This window comes from Melospiza melodia, unplaced genomic scaffold, assembly GCF_035770615.1.
Source record: "Melospiza melodia melodia isolate bMelMel2 unplaced genomic scaffold, bMelMel2.pri scaffold_18, whole genome shotgun sequence".
Classification (NCBI taxonomy): Eukaryota; Metazoa; Chordata; class Aves; order Passeriformes; family Passerellidae; genus Melospiza; species Melospiza melodia.
Genome location: NW_026948525.1, coordinates 12,808,196 through 12,832,140, shown reverse-complemented (window position 1 = coordinate 12,832,140; position 23,945 = coordinate 12,808,196).

Genomic DNA, 23,945 nt, shown 5'->3' with positions numbered 1-23,945 from the left:
TGTGTGACAGCAGCTGCTCGAGTGGATGTGTCAGTGCTGCTTCATGGATTACTCCTGGGAAGGAATTGTGTGCACAGGCACAGTATGATGGCTTTGATCTCCTTAAATTATTCCAATCAGACAATGGCCAGAACTTGTAGGCAAAAAGCATTGTGACAGAATAATTTACAATATTCTCCAAACTACTCCTGTGGTTTTGATTTTCTTACTGATTGGGTTCAGTGTCTGGCCTCAAGAAATCAGTCCAGAAAGAACAGGCAAACCTCAGCTTGCAAGTTAGAGTGCAAGTCTTTAATCTGCCGTTTTTGTAGCATGTACAAAAAACTTTTCAACATATTTGCAAAAAACTTTCTTAGTTCTTGCTATACCTATCCAGAACCTGACTCTCTCCTTGTTTTATTTTGATTTGAGATCCTTGCATGATTTTTTTCTGGACAGGAAAATAAGAACCAGCTGCAAATACAGACTACAAATGTGAATCTATACTGCAGGAACTGAGCTGTAGCTTGACCTATAGGCAAGAAGTGATGTCATGGTAAATGTGAACGTTTAGTGCTGGCATAGGAGCCTTCTGCAATGCTCCACCAACCCATGGTTCACACTGCTACAAACTCTCTTTCTGATGTTACAAAGAGTGTTGAAGAGCTGGCTGTAACTAAAAAAAATAGTTAGAATATTAATTTTTGTTAATATAGCAAACAATGACTATCTAATAATTCAGAGCTCATAGAAGTGAGTATTCAGATTTCCACTTAGTATGTGCTGGCAGTTTAAATTTGAAATCAACAGGTTTATCCAAATCAAGTTATCCATAGGAATTAATTTGCTCTATGATCTAACTAAAAATGCCTCATTGTCTGATAAGTTTAGTAGAAATTTGCAAAGTCAACAGTCCACAGATTTTCATTTCTTGTTTAGTGGCTATTCTGCAGGAAACCTTTTACAGACTAATCAGTTTGGATGTAATTAAAATTCCAGTACATTTCATCTAGCCATTTTGGTATTAGAACAAAACCATATGACTGCACAGCCTTTTAAAAAATATTTTAAAATAAATTTTCAAATCAACAGTCTGAGTAGGACTCAGAATAAAAACTCTACCAAACTTTAACTCCATTGGAAGATTCCCTTGTCACCCTTTGAATCAACTCTACATTCAGAAGATTAAAAGTCCCAATCATGGTGGTTTTGGTATGGTTAGGAACTGGGGAAGGGTCTTCTTCCTTCTCCACTCCATGCTGCAGTGCCTTTGGGATGTGGCCTGCTGGCCATTGTTTGTGCAGCCCTGGTATTTCTCTGTGAGGCAGAAAGTGCAATTGCATTTCCAGCCCAGAGCCCGTGAGGAGTGGGGCGTGCAGAGCTGTGCCAGACCCAGGCCAGCAGCTGTGCCCCAGAGGGTTTTGGTTCCTGCCCAGGGCAGCTGGTGCATCTCTGCCGTGAGTGCCTCCCCTTGCCAGGTGCCCATGGACAGCAGGTGCAGGGTTCTGCAAGGGGCATGGAACAGGGTGGGGATGTCTGCTGGCAACAGAGTGCAGCGGAGAGCAAACAGTCCAGGATGGTCCTGGAGTGTGTGACAGAGAACTCCTGACACAGCTGGTGACTGAGCCAGTGAGGGAAGGCACTGCTGGGCCTGCTGTTTGTGAGGAGAGGAGGGCTGCTGGGTGACAGGAGGGTTGGAGGCGGCCTTGGGCTCACTGATCACAAAATGCATGTGTTTGATTACCAGAGAAAGAACGAGAGACATTGGGGAAGTGTTGACCTGCAACAAATTGTGAATTTGTTAAGCTTTAACAGGCAGTGCTTGTCGCAGACATTATTTCATAGAAATCCTTTCTTTGGGATTTGTTCATCTTCTGGGAAGCTGAGGCCCCAGAAGAAGAATGTAAACAATTGTTATCGGCTGGTGTGGAATGTAACAGGTGCAGTGGTGATTGGTCTTCTGTGAGTGTTTGGAGTTGCTGACCACTCACAGGAGAGTTTGTCCTTGCTTTCTGCTGGACACAGAACTTTGTTATTCATTCTTTTCTATGCTATTCTTAGCTTAGCAGCATCTGCAACTTCTCTCTTTATTCTTTTAAGTATAGTAATAATGTATTATATATCATATATCAATAAATCCAGCCTTCTGATCATGAACTAAGATTCTCGTCCACTTCTCTCACCCTGAAGACCTTCATCAGGTCACTGTAATAAGTGCTTAGTCGTACCTTCCCTCACGCCAGTGGTTAATGTGTGCAAGTGGATGTCTTAGCCTTGAGAATAAAGACAGTGGGCCTACTGAGGAGGTAGCTGCAATGCATTCAAGCAGAAGAAGGCTCTTAACCATGGAAGGAGAATTTGATGAACAGGATGTTCACCACATGGCCAGCAGAGACCCTCAAGAGACCCCTACTCTAAATGTCAGTAATTTTTGGGAAATGATTTAAACATGTCAAACACTTTGTGAGAATGTTTAGCCTGTGAGTTTGAGCAAAGTAATGAATAACAGTAATGAAAGTAATGTCTTAGTTCCATGGATACTAACACGTGGGTGTGCATGTTTCAGGGCAGTGATTCTCACTCACCCAGCACTGAAATAAAGTAATGCCTCTTTTCTCACACTGAGCTGGCAGTGTGGATCGGCCCTGCTCGGTACTGTTCATTTTGGTCATTTCTATTGAAGCATAAAGAATGGTTGAAATGAAATCTTTTCCAGCTGTTTCCCTTTGGTTTACCTGTTTGAGGGTTAAAATTCTGTGCTGCAGGTGTGCTGGGTGTGTGCAGAGCAGTGCAGCCCCAGAAACCCCTTGGCTTGCCCACAGGTTGTCATGCCTTGTTGCCAGGTGTGCCCAGCTGTGGCAGGAGAAGGAGCCCGCAGCGCAGTGGGCACCGTGCCCTGCCCAGCCGGGGCTCTCTGGCACAGAGCAGCAGCAGCGCCAGCACCGTTCAACCCGCTCCTGCCTTGGCTTCCCCTGGCACACAGAAGCCTCTGGAAATCAGCAGCGCCAGTGGCGTTCCCAGCTGGGAGCAGCTGCTGCTGGCGGGCAGATGCTGCCAGTTCAACTGCTGCCAAAGGGGAAGAAAGGCAGAGATGTATACACACCAGAGCCCTGGGCATGTCCAATAAAGGTGCAAATATGTAGGGAGATTTGTTAGGAAGGATTTCAGCTGTGATGCCAACAGTGGCTTCTCTTCTGGTTCCGTGTGTTCCAGACGAGTAATGCAATGGTTGGCTCTGACAATTAAGAAGTAGATGTTATGTGATGTTCAAATGTGTAGTGATGGTATTGTAATATATCCTCCCATAGTCCTCTTTCCCGTCCCCCTTGTAATAGCCTTGGTAGTCAGGGCATTTGGGGAGGGCTGGCTTGTGACCAGCAGGCAGGGTGTAACAACACCTGACCTCCAGTCAGGATGCAAGAAAGTGATCTCCACCAATGGACAGCAGAGAAAGAGCTGACTGACAAAAATTTTGGAGGGGCTAAGGGTATAAAAGGCAGAGCATCCTTTTTGTAGATAAGCAGCACATCAGATAGTCACAGAGACTCCCAATGCTGCAAGTTTTCCTTATTCAGTCCTTTGCTAAGGTTTACTAAACCTTTAAAATTTTAAAAGTGAGAGTCATTTCTCACATGTGCAATGCTGTGGGCCATTGTCTTGGTCTGGTTTCCTTTGCTTGTGTCCCATCTGAATGCTCAGCTGGGTTACAGGCTGTAGGTGCTTGGGGCACCCTTGGAGTTCCTCTTGGATCCCTGAACAACAGAGTTTGGCCCACATGGGAATTTGTGCTGCTTTGTGACAGAGAAGTAGTATCCAGGCTCTTTTGTGTTTGCTGTAGGGAAGGTTGGTTATTGCTTGGCATAAGTTCACAGACCAACATGGAGTGTTTGCTTTGTGATGTCAGGGCATGGTTGCCACCTTGTCGTAGTAACATCAGAAGGTGGCCTTGGTGCACAGAAGGCCTGAGTGTCAGAGCAGCCCTAGGCCTTCCTCACATCAGGAGAACTTTCCTCATTGGGGAATTTGTCAGTGGGTAGCTGCCCATTGACAAGAGCCTTGTTTTTTTATTATTTACCTAACCTTCAAAAATGACAATGTTTCACCATCCGGCCACAGCAGCTTTTGCTGCCTATGGCATTTCATTTTCCATGTATTACCTTACACATTTTGCACGTAAGTAGAGTTTTCCCTTCTGCTTAGGTTAGGGTGTATACTAACGTAGCTTTTGTATGTCTTCCTGCTCTTTCTTGGTGGCTGAGTTTCTGATTTTGAAAGAGAAAGAGCATTAGGATGCCACTGGTTTGGTAAAGCTCCTGCCAAGAGGTTCAGCTACAAAGGGGGTGTCTGTAGCCACAGGGGCAGCATTTGCAAGGGAACCTGCTGGGCTTCCATTCCCTCCACGGGAGAGTCTGTGGCAGCAGAGTCTGTCATTTCCTCTGTTTGCTGGGACAAGCAAGACACCTTTGAAAATGTAGACTGGCAGAGCTTCTTGGAAGGGCTTCTAAAAACTCTGCAGTTGTTCCCAGAATTCAGAGAAAGCTTCTTTCTTTTTAAATTTTGTCATGAAAGGATTTGACTGTCTAACTTGACCTCTTACCCAATGCTTAAATAGTGATTCCTTTTGCAAGGAAATGCAAACTCTAAAGCAGTGAGTGTCTGCCACAGCTCAGGGGGATTTTGGGGAAGCTTTTTCAGGCAACTGTTTCAAGCAAGTTGATGAGAATTAGTGCATGCAACTGATTTAAAAAAAAAAAAAAACGTCCTCAAGAAGAGGATTTAAAAAGCAGTTTTATGTGTTTGGTAGAACAGTAGCATTGAGTGTTAAAGAAGAATTTGCATTTTCTTGGTCATGTTTGTATTCATTTACTGGCTAAACAGGCCAAAGTGTAGGCACAGCCAAGAATATTGTCCTGATCTCTTGCTGGCTGTGCAAATTAATTGTGTCTCCTGGAGCAACATTGTGCAAAGGGAAATCATCTCTGTTTAGGTGGACTTGTTCTGTGGGATTCAGCAGCCCAGGCAGTTTTCTGACAGAAGCTGGTTCATTTTCCCTTCCCACTACAGGTCACCTGAAGCGTGTATTCAGCAGTGCTGAAGATACTGAGGTGAGTGAGAAAGGAACATTTCATGTTCCTGGTGCTTAAGAATGGCAGAGGAAAGCGTGAGCTTGGCCAGTAGCAGTAGACTGTAGAGGGCCAGCTAGGGAGGCTGAAAGAAAATCCATTTTCATGCCTGAAACAAAAGTAACAAAGGCAGCAATAGATATTTTTGAATTTCCTTCTCAGAGTTTGAAGAACTAAAAACCGAGTTTTGAAAAGAGAACGATGCTTGCTGACAGCAGATAGGAAAAATTTAATTAAGAGTGATTTCCTGTACAGTTGAATTAGATTAATTTAAACAGAGTCACTTAGAATCCTATTCCTATCAAACTTTATGATATCTACTTGGAACATGAGGTGGTAGAACAGGAAGGCCATCTTGCAATGGTGCCTGCAGTATCTGAAGTGCAATGGGCACCTTTGTGGCTGGGGAGCTGCGTGGGCCCAAAGGACGCAGGGCTGGCGGCCATGAGCAGCTGAAGATGAGGCAGCGTGGGGCCAGGGGGCCCAGAAGGCCAAGGGCACGGTGGCTGTGCCAGCAGCAGTGGGGCAGCAGGAGCAGGGCAGGGAGCGTGGCCCTGTGCTGGGCAGCTCTGCGGCCACAGCTGGAGTGCTGTGTGCAGCTGTGGGCCCTGGGAAGCAGAAAGTCATGGAGGGGCTGCAGCGTGGGCACAGAGGGACAGGGGAGCTGGGCAAGGGGTGCAGCACAAGGCCAGGGAGGAGGGGCTGAGGGAGCTTTAGCCTGGACAATGGGGGCTCATGAGGGACCTTCAGGCAGACTTCCATAGATCCCTGCCTTGGATCCATAGAGCCAATGCTCAGCACGAGGGCTGTTTCCCTGACAAACATCCCTTCACTGCATCCAAGTGCTTTAGACACTGGAGCAGGTAACACTTTCATATTTTGTTTGTTTATTTGTTTGTTTTTTTGCTCAAAGGAGAAGCCTTGTATAATTTCTCTTTCTCCAGGGAGCTTTTTCTCAGTTTTCGCTGCCCTTTTCCATCACTGGCAGAAACACATCACTTTCAGGTTAACAGCTCCTGTGTCTTTTGGCAGCCCAGGGAATCAGTGTGTGTTGTGTTTGGGAATTGACCAGGAAATCAATGCCCTTGCATTCCAGCTGGTGCTCAGAGATTAGAGGAGCTGGAGGGGCTGGGCTGCATTTCTGATTCCAGCCACTTCAGCACCATCAGTGTGGTTGAGTCCAAGAGAAGAACTTGCCCGAGCACAGATGCACAAAGAGTGCAGTTCCCAGTGCAATGCTCTGGGTCTGGTTGCATTCCATAGGGACCCACATGCTCCAGATTCCCCAAGAGTGTGGCTTACTGAAGCAACAGGAGAGCAAGTTCAGGATGGCTGCTGATTGGGGCACTGCTACCGAGTGCTGATATGTGTAGTGACAGAAAGGACAGTATTGATTCAGGGTGACCCCCACGTGGCGAATAATGTGCTTTGACTCTATGATTTAGAAGGTTAAAGAAATGCTTTCTTAAGCTATGTTATATTACACTAGTACTATATTAAAACTATACTATGGAGATACTGTACTAAAAAGCTGCTAAAGAAAAACTTGTGACTGTCTCCAGACAGTCTAATTAGCTAATTAGCTAATCAAGCTAAACAACTACCACTAAAATCCAATTAACAAATCACTTCCAGTAAACAATCACTATAACACATTCTACATGTACTAAACAACAAGAACAGCAAATAGAGATTATAATTGCTTTCTCTTCTTCTCTAAGTTTCTCACTACCTTCCCTTAAAAAAAACCTAGGAGAGAAAACTGTATCTCTCTGTGTTCAAAGAATGTAAATACCACAGCACAGTAAAGAGAGATTATAAAAGTGAGTTCTCTCTGTCTATCTGTCTATTGAATCTTCCTGGCTCTGCTCCAAAGCAGTGTAAGATGCAAAGCTCACCTAAAGGCCATCCCTTCAGGAGAGGAGTAGAGACAAGTTCCATTGACTGATCCTGGGCAGGCAGAGATGTTTCCCCATCCAGAGATGGTTGCTTTTTCCCCTCATGTTTTCCTCCTGCACCCTCTTGTGCCCTGAAGCCTTCTTTTTATCCTTTAAATTTTTACATGTCCTGAGGCAGTGGACCTATCCCATGCTGTAGCTGAGGTCTGGTGACTTTGCTCATACACGCATTACATGACACATGGTTTCCTTCACTGGCATCCCCAGGGCTGTGTAGGTGCATTCGTTAATGGGGCCTTATGAGAAACTCGGTTACTGCTGGTCAGAATTCTCAGTTGACAAAAGAGGGAGAAGAAACACCTTGGTCCTCCTCCATATACTGAGATGGCCATAGAGGTTCTCTGACTTCCATCAGAGATCTTTGCATGCATCCTTATCTCCTGAATGACCCAGTTTTGTAACAAGAGTGTGGATGTCAGGAAGGAGGAATGCTGGTGCAGGCCTGTTATTGGACACTGACTACTGGTTTCTATGCTTGTCCCCTTCAAGCTTAACCAGCGGCATTATGTCGACGTGACCTTCCTCATCTAACCAACTGTCCACAAAGCTCTCCACACTTCCCCCGTTTTTCTGTTGGACAAGCATAGTCTGATTAAATGCAGTGGATATCAGCCTTTGCACCATGTTCTGTAAGCACATGCAAAAATATGGCAAAATTAACACTACTAACAGAGCTATAATGCCCACTATAATGCTAACTTTAACAACAGAATGTAACCATGATCCCAGGCCTAACGATGAGAGCCATCCATCAATACCGAAACCTCATTCTACCTGTAACTTTCCAGTCAACCTTTGCAATTCAGCGAGCTGGGCATGAATGGACTGTGAATGGTCAGAAAGATTTATGCAACACATGCCCTCAAATTTTTCACAGCCATGGCCTTGTGCAAGTAAAAGAAGGTCAATCGCAGCTCTATTTTGAAGCGTTGCATGACGAATAGAATCGACATCAAGCAAAAGGTTAGAAAGTGCCAAAGAGGTGGCATTGGTTTGCTTTGCAAGCCAGCATCCCAAATTATTTAGGGCACCATGGGCACCTGCAACTGCCACCACTGGAGTCAGAAAGGATGCTGCAATTATGACCCCTGGGGACCAAAATTTTACATCGTCTTTGCAGTCAGCAGTAAATGCATGGATCATTCTCTTATGTCGATGACGGTGGCAGTTCATGTTTAATATCATGGATGTATTGGGTGTAAGCAGAGATAGCCGTCCAATTGTACATGGCCCCCCGCACAGCATTGATGGGACACCAGGCCAAGCCCGGTCCCCACAGATTAAGAAGTAACCTGCTGGCAGTTGAATAGGGTCATTTGATGAGATTGACACTTTCCCTGTGGTATAATTGCACCAAGCTGTTGCATTACGATACACAGCCATGCTGGAAGTTACAACAGTGGAATGGTTTTTTGCTGAAAGCTGGCTTCTATGGTTAAAATTAATACATGCATCTGCCATCACTGAACGTAATAGCTCCAATTCTTGGGATTCCTGTGGTGCTATGGGGAAGTGAGAAACCCATCGGTCCCAATTATCTACACTTGTCTTAGGATTGTCAGTTTTGCAAGTGGGTACACCTGAGGGACATGGCCAGGGATCTGCTGGTAGCCCTACCAAGCAAGTCGTAAATGGATTACTGGGAGAAGATAATGACAGGCAACTTGCCTCCTGGTTAGTTAAGTTTGCCAGGGCGACCCAAATGTTAGTCTTAGGCTGAGGTGGGGCGCATGCATGATGAGTTTTCATTTCTCCGGCAGCATCTGCACTGTCTGCCAAGAGGGTGAGCAATGTAAAGCATAAATGTGCCACATCACCCTGGTCTCCCCAGGTGCTGCTTTGAACTACCCAGACATTTGGGAGATAAACATGTTTCCCGCAAGTCATTAAGGATGTCTCTTCTTTCCTTTCCTCTTCTTTCTCCTTGATCTGCCCAGATTTAACCTCTTTAGGTCTCTCAGACAATTGTCCCACGTTTGGTTGGGATCTTGATCTGCAGAAATTGGACCTATTAAACTTGTCTGTGAAAGGGGAATACCCCTTACCACACTTAGTCTGAAAAATATGCAACTTGGACTGTCCCAAAGCATGTTTAACTAAATGCTGAGTTTCCCACCTAAACCATGCAATAATTTTCTGTTCTGGTGACTCATACAACTGTAACCCTTGGTAGCCAGGTAATCCTGTAAAGGCCTGAAGTTTTGCTTGCCAGGAGCCCAACTGCCAATAAAATCCACAGATCCTGCACCACAAGTCAGGTAATTGAGTCTGATGTACCCACTTAGTTTGCTGACAACACCCGCAAAAAAACAATACCCATGCAGCTGTCTATCATGACAATCAATACAAGCTAGGTTCCTAAGCCCTCTAACTTCAAATGTAGAAAGCGCTTGAAGCAGGCTTAATATATAATCTAGGGATTTGCAACGATCAATCGCTAGGTTGGTAGCCAAAATACACTGTCCTTTCAGCTTGAGAAGTATTGGTCGAAGGATGATCAACAGCTTCGTCTCTATTCGCTGACAGTCTTCCGTGCTCAGTTGATGGAGTTCTGGTTGTTCCATCTAACACAGCTGCGCAGGTCCATTCAGCAGGTACCCATAAGGATCCTGCAGGAGTAGAGACACAAAGATATCCTCGGCCCCAATATAACACCTTAGCAGGACCTTGCCATTGTCCTGTTTTGGGATCTCTGTATTTTACCCATATGTCTTGCTTTACACTTTCTTTCTCCTGTACATAGTGGCGAATTACAGCAGGGACCTTGCTTTCCCCAAAAACACACAAGTGATTTAAAACAAATAAACGCCTTAACAGTCTTTCTTGTGGCTCTCTAATATCCTTGTATTTACCTAGATATCTTTTCAAGGTACCATTAGCTCTTTCTACGATCGCTTGCCCAGTCAGGGAATTAGGAATGCCTGTCACATGTTCTATCCCCTACATTTGCATGAACTGCTTTATTCTTTTTCTGCAGCAGGCAGGCCCGTTATCTGTCTTAATACACAGTCGCACTCCCATTACAGCAAAGCAGCTGCTGAGATGCCTCTCCACTTGTCCCGCTTTCTCACCAGTCCATATAAAATGACTATAGGTGTCTGTAGTAACATGCACATACTTCATCCTACCAAACTCAGCAACATGCATGACATCCATTTGCCAGGTCTCATTTGTACTCAACTCTCTTGGGTTAACTCCCAGACCTAACCCACAGCCCCCATTATGATGACTACATATGGGACAGGCTTTGACTATTGCCCATGCCTCTTCCATAGATATCTGAAATTCTCTATGGAGGCCCTTTGCATTTTGGTGAAACATGGAATGTGCCTCTCTGGCCATAGTCTGCCTGGGAATTGGAGTCCCAACTTGTGTAATTGAGACTAACTTATCTGCTCATGCATTACCCTCTCCCAGACCAATATCCCATTTGTGACTTCTGATATGGATAAGAGAAAAGGGATGTTTTCTCAGCTTAATCGCCCTCTGTAACTGAATAAACAGCTCATGTAACCTCCTGTTTTGAACCTCTTTTATAGAGGCATCCTCTATCCGCTCACACACTCCTGCAACATACAAAGAATCTGTCACTATGTTGAGGGGCCCCGAAAAATGCATCATGGCTCATACAACAGCCAATAGCTCCATCGTTTGTAAAGTATCCGACTCAGAAGCCTGGAGAATTTGATGGTGCCATTGTCCCTTTTCCTGCCAGGTCACTGCAGCAGTTCTTGATTTTCTTCCTGCATCCATGTAGGCTGTTATAGCATCCGACAGGGCCTTCTGTGATCTTTTTGGGCATTGAATCCAACCCCACTGCCCTACCCAGTTCAATCGTATATTGGGAATATCATCAGTGGCAATCACGCTTCCAGCTCCCAGCAGGGCCTCTTGTAATTCCATACTGTTTATCAGGTACCAGGTCAATGTATCTTTCTTCATTGGTATCAGTATCTGATCAGGCTCCTTTCCCGTAATCTGTAATGTCCGTTCACGACCCTTCTTTAGCAGGTCAGCCAAAATTTCAATTTTTTGAAGAAGGGTTTTATGCTGTTGAAGTGGAGGAGATATCCATTCTAAGGCCCATGCCTCCCCCGTTTTACTGTCTTTCTGAATAAGTGCACCCAGTAAAAATTTAGTTCACATCAAACTGTCAGCTGTATGGGGAGGTTAAGATCTCGTCTCCGGACACTGCCCTGTGTCACACATCCAATATCTGCTGAAGTGCTTTAATCTGCTCAGAGGTTATATGGACAGGTTGTGCTGGGTCAGTCCCTTTTAGTAAAGGTCGAAGTTCATCTAACAACTCATTTGGGATGCCCACAATAGGGCGCAGCCATTGCAGATCACCAAGTAACTTTTAAGCATCATGCAATGTATGTATTTTAATATTCAATTCCAATTTCTGGGGGGTAACAACCTGATCAGTAAGTGTCCATCCCAAATATTTCCAGGGTGCAGATAATTGAATTTTTTCAGGAGCTACAACTAAGCCATGTAGTTCCAGGGCCTTATGTATTTCTTGAATTTGTTGGCCGGTAAAAGGTTGCGGCTGCACAAATAAAATATCGTCCCTGTAATGATAAATGGTTGCTTTGGCCCAGGCCTGTCGCAAAGGTTGTAAAGCATTGTCAACATACAGCTGACACAAGGGGGCGCTGTTGCGCATGCCCTGTGGAAGAGTAAGCCATTCAAATCTCCTGTCTGGTTCTTCCCTGTTTAAAGCCGGTAAGGTAAATGCAAACCTCCGAGTGTCTCGAGGGTGAAGAGCAATAGTAAAAAAACAGTCCTTCAGATCCACAATTAACAGTGGCTAGTCCTTTGGCAACATGGCTGGGTTAGGCAAACTTGGTTGTAAGGCTCCCATAGACTCCATTTGTTCATTTACAGCCCGTAAATCTTGTAGCAAACGATACTTTCCTGACTTCTTTTTAATAACAAAAATAGGGGTATTCCATGGGCTTACTGACAACTGTAGATGACCCTGGTCATATTGTTCTTGTACTAGTACATGTGCTTGTTCCAGACTTTCCCTTTTTAATGGCCATTGCTTAACCCACACTGGTGTGTCCGTGGTCCAAATGAGTGGGATTGGGAAAGTCCACGCAATGGCCATTAGCCCAAAGGGTACTCATTTGTCAGCACAACCCCCATTTGAGCCAAAATGTCCCGACCAATGAGGCACTGCACAGTAGGGGGCAAAGGCACAACTGAGAAAATACTCCGTAAAATTTTTCCGTTGATAGTTACTGATAACATGGGTGATTTCCTTGCAAGCGTTAAGCCTCCAACCCCGGTAACTGCTACTGTGGTTGGCTGTAACGGCCAGTTGTGGGGCCAGCAATCCGGGCTGATAATGCTGGAGTCTGCGCCAGTATCTAATAAACCTTCCAAGGTTTGCCTGTCACCCTGATACTCTATCAATACAGCACATTTTGGCTGATCGTTTAAGTTCATTGTTAACAGAGTAAGTCCTCCAGTGGAGCCAAAGCCCCGTTCCCCCCTGGACTGTGATTGATGAGGGGATAATGTTTTAGTCATTTGTTCCAATGGAACTAACTGAGCTATCCTCTGTCCTTTCTCGATTTGTATCGGTGGAAAAGGAGTATGTCACATAACACAAATTTCCCCAGTAAAATCAGCGTCTATTACCCCAGTTAAAACAAATAATCTCATCATGGTAGCTGATGATCGCCCCAGAAGCAAAGCTCCCATAGGTTGTCCATCAATGATGATTGGTCCCTTTATTGCAGTCGGGACCTTTTCCGGTTGGGTGGTCATCAATGTTACCACTACTGAGGCTGCCACGTCCAGCCCGAGGCTCCTGGCGGTGGCTGGTTGAAGGGGGGCTGGGCTGAGGTGTTGACAGCTGCTACTTGTGTCTGGGGGCCGCGGCTGTTGGGCGCGCTGGGCCTCGCATTTCCCAAGCGGCGTCGGCAGGCTCCGGTGTTGTGAGTATCCAAGTGACAACTGTGGCACCAGCTGCTTGGCAGGCTCGCTGAGTAAATCCCATACCTCTGCACCAGTAACATTTAAATTGGCCAGTAGATGGAGATCGTGGACTATTTGTTGCTGCTGCCTGTAGGGGCGCAAGGGCAGCGAGGACTTGGCTCTGCGATGCTGCTGCCTGCTCCTTCAATCCTGCCCCTAGCTCTTTAATAGCTTCTGCTAACATTGCCTGACTCCCTACGGGCACATTTGCCATGCGTTCTAAAGCTTCTTCTATAGTCCAATTAGCTCCTAGGGTATTTAACACATTTTTCGTAGCCTGGTTGCTATTTTGAAGCATGCACTGCTTGAGTAAGGCCCCTTTCATGAAATCTGCTACTCCAGCTCGCTCGATAGCATCGGCCACCTTATCGATAAAAGATCCAAACAATTCATCCCTTCCTTGTTTTATACCCATGTATGAGGGAACCCTGCCTGGTTCTTTTATCCTGTCTATAGCCAGTCTCACCAGTCTCATAGCCTCTCAACATTTATCAGGACCAATTAACGCTTGTGCTTCTGTTCGAGCAAAAACCCCTATACCCAATAATTCATCTAAGGTTACCCCATGTAAAGGGTCACCAGGTTGCCGAACAACTGCTACACACTCCTGGCAGAGTGCTTGCCAATGTGCATTAAACAGAAGCTGCTAAAGTTGAGTAAAAATAAGCTTCACTATTCCTCTACAATCGGCTGGCAATAACACCTGGGTCCCCCAAAAATAGTCAAGCATTTGCTTTGTGGGCTTACCGGTCACCCCAAATTGACTAACTGTGGACCGTAACTGTGACAACAATTTCCAATCTAGAGCAGTAATTGCTGCCTGTAATCCACCCCCGTCCAGAGGAGTATACACCACCGGGCAAGCCACTTCCATAGCTGCTGCCATAGCCTCACAATCCCCCGAATCCGTGATCTCTTTTGCTACCACTGCCCATGCCTTCCTCCGCTCTTGTGCAATGGCCCCCGCTAGGTCACTCTCTGCCCCAGGGATCGGCTCATTGCTAGGAGGGGGAGAGGGAGGGTCTGGCCAGGGCACAGGTGGTGCGGATGGTGCTGTTATGGGGGTGAGTTGCTGCTTGAAGCAGGAGCCGATGTTGGTGGCAAGATAACTGTGGATGTGGCAGGGGGTAATGGGCAATCTGACCAATCTCCATAACTTTTATTCTTACTATGAGCAGCAGTAGCTTGCTGTGCAGCCTTCTTTTCTACCTGATATTGTTCTAACTCATTATGCACCACTCGCCATAACTTTCCTAACTTCTTTGAAGTTTTATCATCATCTAAAACCGCCTCCCACAGCTTATCTCCAAACTTTCGCCACTCACTTAATTCATGGACTGTATGAGGATTTTGGAAGAATCCCTGTGCATACCCATAAGCTAATAACCCATGAAGCTCTTTCTGCAAATCTATGCTCTTAACCTGTAGCTTTTTTAAAAAGCAAGTAAATAAATCATATGCTGCTTGCCTTTCCATTTTAAAAATGTCCGCACTGTTGCAGCCCCACAAGGTTTCAGCAGCACGTATCGGCCGGGCTCTCCTTTGAAGTCACCCAGGGTGCAGCACCACCCCTGTTTTCAGCGGTGCTTTTTTGCCGTCCTTGCTGCAACAGGACCTGAACTCCTTCACCGATCCCCCGTGGTCGCCATTACCGGTATCACGTCGTTGGGGTCACCATGCTGTTGGGATCAGCGGGAGAAATGCGACATGCAATATGAGTGATCAGCAAATCTCAAACTTTATTGATAGGTACACATCTCTATGTCAATGTTAATGAGGCTCATACATATTGCAAAGGTGAGCTCACTATTGGTTAGTTACTTATCAGGCAACTATGCCAACTTCTGCATTCTTGTGGATATTTTATTGAAACTTTTCTTCATACTTCTGCCAAAGATGCTCTCCCCTATCCTGCTGTTGCACCAAGGGCACAATGTCCTTGCCTGTTATTGGACACTGACTGCTGACTCCTATACTTGTCCCCTTCAGGCTTAACCAGTGGCATTATGTTGACATGACCTTTCTCATCAAACCAACTGTCCACAAAGCTCTACACACGATTCTCCATCTAAGACTGCATCATGAATAACTCTTGACCAGCGTTACTGTATTGGATCTTTTTCTGGCTTGGGAGCCTGTGGAGGTGACACAAGCCACCCAGGGACTCGTAGAGCAGTAGGAGTGATAAGCACTGAAGTGGAAAGGGGTGTAGGTAAAACTTCTGATTTTTTCACGTTTTCTGTTTGTTTTTCTAATTGTTCTTGCCAAGAGGATAATTCTGCTATTTTCTTTAGTATTTCTTGAAGTGGATCATTAAGTTTAGGGTATTGTGATTCATGAGTTTGATTTCTTTCTTCTTCTTCCTTGAATTCATCTGACGATGTTTCAGGCAAGGGGGGATACAAATGGGAGGAGCACGGTGAATGACACGAAGAACGAGAACAATATGGAGAAAAATATTCTTTTTTCTTTTTATCTTGCCTGCAAGCTGTAACTTCTCTTTTTGGTCTCACACCACTAATCGCTCTGAGTGATTTATTGTTCTGCTTTTCTCCTGCAAGAGGGTGATCGAGTACTTCTTTTTGGTTTCGGTCACCTGTAAAAAGTTCCTGTGGGGAAACTTCTTCTTTTTGTGATACACTACCTATAATTTCTTGCAAAGTAGAGCAAACAGGAGTGGTAATTCCATTCAGAGGTTGAGTATTTCTGACCCCAAAGAAGGTAGCAAGACGTGATGGTTTAGGAGATGTTGGGTTTTTTATTTCTCGTTGCCGTTCACTAACATTGCCTCCTAAAGCTTCAGTGGCTGCAGCAGCCATGTTTTTCTTAGCTTTCATAGTTTCTAAACTGTTAATAATAGATTTACAGGTGGCTCCTAACTCTTTTGCTTCTTTTCCATCTTTTCCTCCTTCTATTGTGCTATCCCAAAGATGGCTTCCTACCTCTTTCCACTCAGTTGTACTAAATAGCAGGGAAGGCTCAAGAAATTGTTTTCTTTTTCATGCCCATTTCACTAGGGCTTTTATTTCTGTTTCTTTTATGTCCTCGCCTCTCTTAGAGAGGATACTTGTGAACAATCTAATTGCCACATCTAATTCCATTGCAGTATTACCTTGGCAGGGGCTTGTTCGGCCACTTAAGCTCTGGACTCTGGTCTCTGTGTTTGCCCACCAGGTCTCTCCTGCCTCCGACTCTCTGGATCCCAAATCAGGTTCCTGCCTGATGCTTCAGAGTCTTCCACATTTAGGCAAACCGCATTCAAGCATCTCAGAGGGTCCCTGCTCGTGGCGCCAGTATGAAGAGGGTCCCACAGAGAGTCGGCTGAGTAATGACAATCACACCAATGTGGCTACATGTCCTCTTCCTTTATTTAGCAATTTTGTCATATTTATGCTTCTATACACTTGTCTCACACCACCACTGCTTAATGCTTATTGGTTAAGTGTCTGTATTCACACATACATGTTACTTGTGGATAGGTTGCCACACTGTAAGCATTTTAGCTAAGGTGAGCTAAATTAGCAGTTATTTGGCATCCGGCTTCGTCCTTGCACAATGCTTATTCTTCCTTGTATCTATTCAAGGACAGGACATGGTCTATCTTGTTCCAAGGATGGTACATGGTCTTCAAAGTAACTCTGCAATCTGCAGGCCAGGGTCATCCAATTCCTGTAGGAGTATAGCATGCCCTTGTTCTGCCAAGAATTCTTCTACAAGCCCACTTCCAAGCTTTTAAAACTAGGGCAGCCACTTCCAACATGTCCAGTCCGTGGCTCTCACACCACGGACTTAGGAGTAATAAAGACCAGTCATCATATTTTTCAAATATTTTCTTTAAAATAGGAGTCCATACCTGCAGAAGGGATCCACCAGTTTCAAAGCCCCTGCTCCCATGCTAGTGGTGTCTTCCACTTTGTGGTGGTTGGACCGAAAATGGGATTTCTGGGGTGCTGTGGTCACTACCATCAGGCCAATGGATGCTCAGATTGTAGGACCGCCTCTGAGAAAAAACACAGAGGTTAAAACCCAGAGCTGCACGCCCCAGGAGCTTCTTGGGACATCTGTCGGGAAAGGCTTTGGATCTCTCCCCCTGTCCCAGCTGCTGGCTGGGTGGGGGGAGGGGAGAAGCCACGCAGCCATGAGGTAGGCCCAGCCCAAGGATGGAAGGGTGGAAGAGACCAAGAGACATCAGACAGGCCCCCACAGGGAAGAGAGAGAGAGAGAGAGAGAGGGAGAGACAGCGTCTGAATTCGATAGCGGCGCTGGCCCAGGAGGAGAAGGGGGGGAGTGCAAGGGCAGCGTGGGAGTTCTGGAGCTCTGGGACAGGCAGAGACTGAAAATTTTAACCCTTTTCCTGCATGATTGAGACCTTGCAAAATGCTGATCCTCCTGGAGCTGAATAAGAAGAGAGATAAGAGATGAGATGAGATGAGATGAGATGAGATGAGATGAGATGAGATGAGATGAGATGAGATGAGATGAGATGAGATGAGATGAGATGAGATGAGATGAGATAACAAGGGATAGGCCCAAGGGAAGTGGAGAAGACTCTTGAGTGGGAGAGAGATGACGGAGTGGCCTTTTGGCTGGACTTTTCTTGTGTGGCCATACACTGAACCAGTTTTTTTCCTGTGACACAGAGACTGCATTTAGGGGGAGGCAGTGCCTCAGAACCGGGAGGGTTCAGTGTGAGTACCCCTCGGCCCCAGGGGGTGAAAAAATGGGGGGGACAGATGTCCCGAAGGAGAGACTGTGCCTTTCTTTTTGGAGTGAGACAAGGCATCCTTGAAAGACAACCCTAGAACAAGGTCTGCTCCATGCACAGTGGTGAGAGCACTGGGCATGCAAGGAAAGATGTCACGATGGCAAAAGGACTTTCCTGGCGGTGCTGAGTGACATGGAAACACACGAGGTTTCAACGTGTTTCCAAGGGAAGCCGATGGTACAAGAAGGACTCCTCTCCTCTTCATGAACTGAAGATTGAGTATTCTAAAGGGTGGTGCCGGACTGAGAGTTGGTGATTTGGGGGAATGTATTGCATTGGGAAATTTTGGTGGGGAGGAGGAGGAAAGTGCTTTTTGTAAGGTTTTCAATTTTTTTCCCTTATAGTTTTTTCTTCTTTTCTTGTAGTTTAGTTAATAAAGTTTTCTTTATTTCTAAGCTGGAGCCTGCTTTGCTTATTCCTGGTCACATCTCACAGCAGACACCAGAGATAATGTATTCTCATGGGGGCACTGGCTCTGTGCCAGGCCTAAACCATGACACACTTACAAAAAGAAAACTAATAAGAAGGAAAAAAAAGAGGGTCCAGACCAATCACAGCTCTTTATGCCACTCTTTGCAGCTCTAAGGCTGAAGGAAACTCTTCCTGGTTGCCCTGCAGTGCTGGAGGCCGCCCTTCACAGCTCAAAGGCTGTGGGCAGCTCCTCTTTGCCGCCCCATCCATCTCTCCACTCTATCAGCAGCAGCTGTTGTGATCACGTCAGGGTCACCAATGGGGTCGCAGTGTCTGAGTAATATCAGACAATATCAAAAACCCGAGAAAGCCTTTGCCTGGCGTGTTCCTGCTGGGAATGCCAGCAGAGCGCAGGCACTCCGCAGCTCTTCCCGAGACACAAAGTGAAGTGTGAGAACAGGCATTTCACTCCTCTCCCTTGCAGCAGCAGCTCGGCGCAGCTCTGTCCTATTTTAACCCTGCCATCTGCTCGCAGCTCCTCCCGTCCCCGGGCAGGCAGAGCAGCTCCATCGGAGCCTCCCTGCGCTCCCACCTGCCCCGCTGCGGTCGTGCCCCGGGTACCACAGCGGGAGGGAGGGAGGGATCTCCTTAAACACCCATCCACTCATCACTCCCGAGCCTTGGCAGGCCAGGGAAGATGCTGGATCCACCCCACTATCGTGTCACTCTGGTCTTCCCGGTCCCAGCGGGTTTAATGGTGCTATTAGAATCGTTTTAGTCAATAAAAGTAGATTTGTTTCACTGAGTCATGACTCAAAACCAAGACTTTGCTCCATTTACAAAAGCAAATCACCATCTTGCACATGCCAAGCACAGATTTCAGCTCCGAAAGTGAAGCCTGGGGAGTGTTTCCAGCCAGAGGGAGAATGGAAAACTGCATCTGCAAAAGCTAGGAAACGTTTTTCTCATTTATCTTGTTTTGATAAACAGAGAGGATATCCTGTGGAATACCAGCTCCTGAAGAAACCTGATGAACTCATTCTACATCAAGCAACTTAATCATGGATTAATAGAGGGGAGAGCAACAGCAGGAGATGCCATGGGACCAGGGACTGCAACACAACCCACGGATAATTCCAGCCAGTTCCTAGGTGGGAAGCCCTCGAGGAAAACTTGGGAGCCACAGAAAGCACCAGCAATTCTTTCTGCTTTCTGATTCATCCCTACTCACCCACCCACATGCCACGGCAGAGGAGGCTATAACTGCTACATTTAGGATGACATTTAAAAATCAAGGTTGTGCTGCTGATGGTCATTAAAAATCCCACAGCGTTTTTCAGAAACAAGTGGGTACTCACATCGGTGTCCCTGCCAAGTATCAGCACAGCAGTCATTTTTTTCTAGCAACTTCAATTAAAAGATAAAAGAAAATTGTGCCCACCTATAATTACTGTTCTTACTGTTGCTGTTAGTTTTTAAACATTCACTATATACCTTTACATTTCCTAAATACAAATTAAGAAAACACTCCTTTCCAAGTGTCAGGTTCATCTCTGTTAACATCAGACAGCTACAATTAAGACTTCCAGCCCATAAGAGCTGCCTGGGCTCCCTAAGTAACATGTCCTGACCTGTGGTCTGCATGTCCCTAGAGACCCCATGTCTGTTTTTCCATGGGACTTGCCCTGGCTAACCCAGAGAGGCAAATCCACTGCCTAGAGCTTTAGGGTCACTCTAAAGGGGGCTGCATCTGTTCTGAAAAGCATCTGAGAAATTCAAGGTCAGCAGCAGCAAGCAGAAAAGATGATTTATCTAATGGGAGATGGGGCTGCCTTTGACTCCTGCCTTAGCTGGAATGATTTGCCTGTTGGAAGATTCCCTGTCCCTGGCTGGATAGCCAGCTCAGGTGGAAACTCGTGTAGGAGCACTGAAGCTGGGTGACACAGATCCCATTTTCAGAGAGAGGGTGAAGGAAACACTTATGAATGCCTGAATCAAGCTCTCAAAGAGCCAAGATGATCGAGGTAGTTAACAAAATACAGGAATAACTCAAAGGATTCATATGCAGGCGTAAGAAACAAGGCCATGGCAGGTACCAGAGCTGAACTGGGTGCACAGGGAGAGTGGGAGCAGGGAGAGGAGCCCTTCCAGAAGGGAAGATTGTGCATAAAAGATGCAATGGAATAAGATAATTATGCAGGAAGAAGAGAATGTCAGCAATGTGCCCTACATCACTGATGGATGGAGAGAGCGGATACCTTGACAAAGAAAGCCAACGTGCTAATTAAGATTTAATGACCCTGAAGGCAAAGACAAAAAGCCCTCCTTTGCCACAGTGGAGGAGGGAGTGGACAGAAAGCCTCAGCCTGGCAAGGGAAGGGTTAGGAAAAGCCCAAAAGATCATGAGATGAACACCACCTCTGCAAGGGGGAGCATCCAGGCAGGTTCTGCCAGGCAGGAGAGAAGGGCTCTAGGGCAGAAAAGGCTCCGAGAGCTGAGCGTGGCTGTGGAAGCTGAGCTGCCTGCATCCAGGAGCATCTTGAAGGTGAAGGAGGAAGCGGGTTCAATTAATTCCACACTCTGGAACTGTGGAAAGACATACGCCAGGCAAATGTGAGTTGTGATGATCACTTCCCACTGCTAGACTCCGCTAGGAGGGGACAGGGAGGTGACACAACCAGGAGTTCACACATGTGCTGCGAAGGCGCAGGAGCAGCCAGGGCTTGCCAGTAATTGCTGGGGTGTAAAAGCCAGGCTGACTGCAGCCTTGTAAACAAACCTGGCTGTGCCTCCCCATGGCTCTGCTGCCCACGGGTCTGCCAGGGCCAGAGTGCACAACACAGGGCTGCCAGGGGGGGTCTGGGTGCTGTCTCTGCCTTCAGAAGCTTCAGGAAATCACTCCAGAAATCACTGGTCCTGCACCAATGCTTCTTGCCCAGCTGGATGGCAGCAGGAGCAGCCTTTGCTGAGGTGGGGCAGAGCATCTCCAAGCTGAGTCCATCAGCAGGACTCAGACTGAGCCTGGGCCATGCACACCAGGGAGGTGGCCACGGCCTCCAGCTGACCACACAAACCCTGCAGGAGGGGGCTGAGAAGCCATGTGCTGTGTGATGAGTGAGGATATGAGTGCAGCGTGCTCCTCTGGCCAGCCCCTGGGCTGTGACACGCTGGCCTCTTCCCAAGCCGAGCCGCCGCTGCCTCCCGCTGACAACATCCATGACTGATTTGTGGCAATGACATCAGCGCCCACAAACATCCTGCCCTTCCTCACATCCTGCCCTTCCTGCTCTCCCAGCAGCAAGGACACCAGCCTGCCACCAGGCCAGGGTGGAGGAGCACAGCTGGGCTGGCTCCCACCTCACCCCATGGCTGGTGGCACCCAATGGCACCAGCACAGCACAGTGACACCTTCCCCATGCTGGGCAGTGCAGAGTCCAGGTCACAGCACTTGTGGGTGATGTCTGGAAACCATCACCCCATGGAGAACAGCCATCACACTGACCTACCTCCTTTCCATTCTCTGCCTGTTGTGCAGAAGCAAGAAAAATCCTCTGCTTGATCTCAATCAGCCATTTTTAAGTTCCACAGTGGATAGCAGCTATTCCATGGATTCACCTCCACTCTGGAGACAGGCTGAAAGAGGTGGAGGGGAGAATGGAATGCTCTGAGGAAACCTCAGAGTCCCTTCCACTGCCTAGAAGGCTCCAGGAGAGCTGGAGAAGGACTTTGGACTAAGGCCTGGAGTGACAGGATGAGGGGGAATGGCTTCACACTGATGGGGGCAGGGTTAGATGGGATATTGGGAAGAAAATGAGAGCCTTGCACAAGGTTCCCAGAGAAGCTGTGGCTGCCCCTGGATCCCTGGCAGTGTCCCAGGCCAGGTTGGACACTGGGGCTTGGAGCTGCCTGGGACAGTGGAAGGTGTCCCTGTCCATGGCAGGGGGTGGAGAATGGGATTGGCTTTAAGGTCCCTTCCAACCCAAACCATTCTGGGATTCTGTGATTCTCCTCTCCCAAGAGGGCTGAGTGCCCAGAGGAGCTGGAGACAGACCAGTTCTCATGTTGGGAAGCAGGACTTGGACAGGCTTGGTTTAAGTCCATCTTGCAGAACCATTATGTTCAGTTCCAGTTCCCTTTCTTTTCTGTGTGTTCACTGTGAATTCCCCAAATGCAGCACAATCTTTCAGCATTCCTGCCATGGGATGAATCTGGGCAGGTTCTCGGGCCTCACTCGCTTCTCCCTGTTTATGTCCTTCACGCTGTGCTGTGACAGCCCGTGCCACAGGATGCCTTGGACAATCTGGGCCACACATTTATGGCCATGGACCTCTGTGGTTCACAGCACAAATTTGGGAACCCACAGCTGATCATGGACACATCACTCATTCTTGAAATGTAGGACACAAAGCTACTTTAGTTCTGCTTTTGCTTGTAAATCAAGGGCTTACATATGTAATTGGCCCAACCTTAAGAGCAAACAACAGCAGTGGTAGCACCGTGCCAGCAATTATTCATGCCTGCAATAAACGGCTGTAAAATTGAAAGCCAGCCTTTAAAAATCTGGCTCCTCACTGCACAAACAACAAAAACTCATTTGCGAGGCTTGGCCAGGGGAGTTTTTAATTTGGGGAGAGAGATTGAGGTGGGTGAGGATTTATTTTTTTCTCTTTTCATTCTCTAAAAACACTATTCATGCCCACAGTTAGGTCACGGATTACCCTGGCTACATTTCAGCACTGTGGAATAAACCCAGTGAGAGGCACAGGGGACAAATCTGCCCTCTGCATTCCAAGAGCAGGGCCCTGGGAGCAGGCACAGCTGATCCCCTTCCCCTGGCACGTGGGAGCAGTGAATCCTTTGCAGCCCTTCCTGCCTCCTGCTGAGCCAGCAGCGAGCCCGCAGATGAGCCACCATCCCTGGGGAAGGCACAGCCACAGCAAACCCCGTGCTGCTGTTCCACACCAGGACAGGGATGCTGAGCCTTGCACAGGCCCTGCCAGTTAACAAGAGCATCCTGGCTGATAAATCACTCCTCAGGGTCAAGCAGCAAACATCCCTCTGTCTCTTGTGCCCTCTTTAACCAACCGTGGCTGCCATGCAGCGCTCCTGGACTTGCAGGGGCAAAGGTGTGATGAGATAATTCCTTTTGCTATGCACATTTCTCACCCACAATGCCAGAGCAACTCCTTCTCTTCTAGCAACTCTTCAGAGCAACTCTTCTAGCACGTGGCTGAAAATCTCCTTGGTGGTGCCCAGCAATGGCACCAGAGCTGATCCCTGCTCCCAGCATGAGTAGATTTTTCCCACTCCAGCAGCAAATGACAGTAGCAGGCACCTTCCACATGCTCTGGACAAGATTAGAAGGTCTGAGGCACTGACAGACTTCCTTACTAGGGAATCAGCCGTTTTACATCCTCCTTTGGCATTTCTGGTTGGCTTCCTCCTGCTTTAAGCAGTGGCAGAGCACGAATGGAAGAGCTCTGTGAGGACTGCTCTCTCTCTCTGCTGTGGAAAGCTTCCCTCGTCAGAAATCCCTTCTAACTAGCAAGTTGCAGTTTCTTCTGAAGGAAGCCACATTCATCACAGTTCAGAAGGGACCTTTTGGCCTAATCCCCACTAGAAAAACTGCCAAACTGATCCTCCCATCACACAATTAGCAGCCACGGAGACTTTGCTACACCGGGCGATGTGGCGCTGCTATGACAACAGGAACGGGAG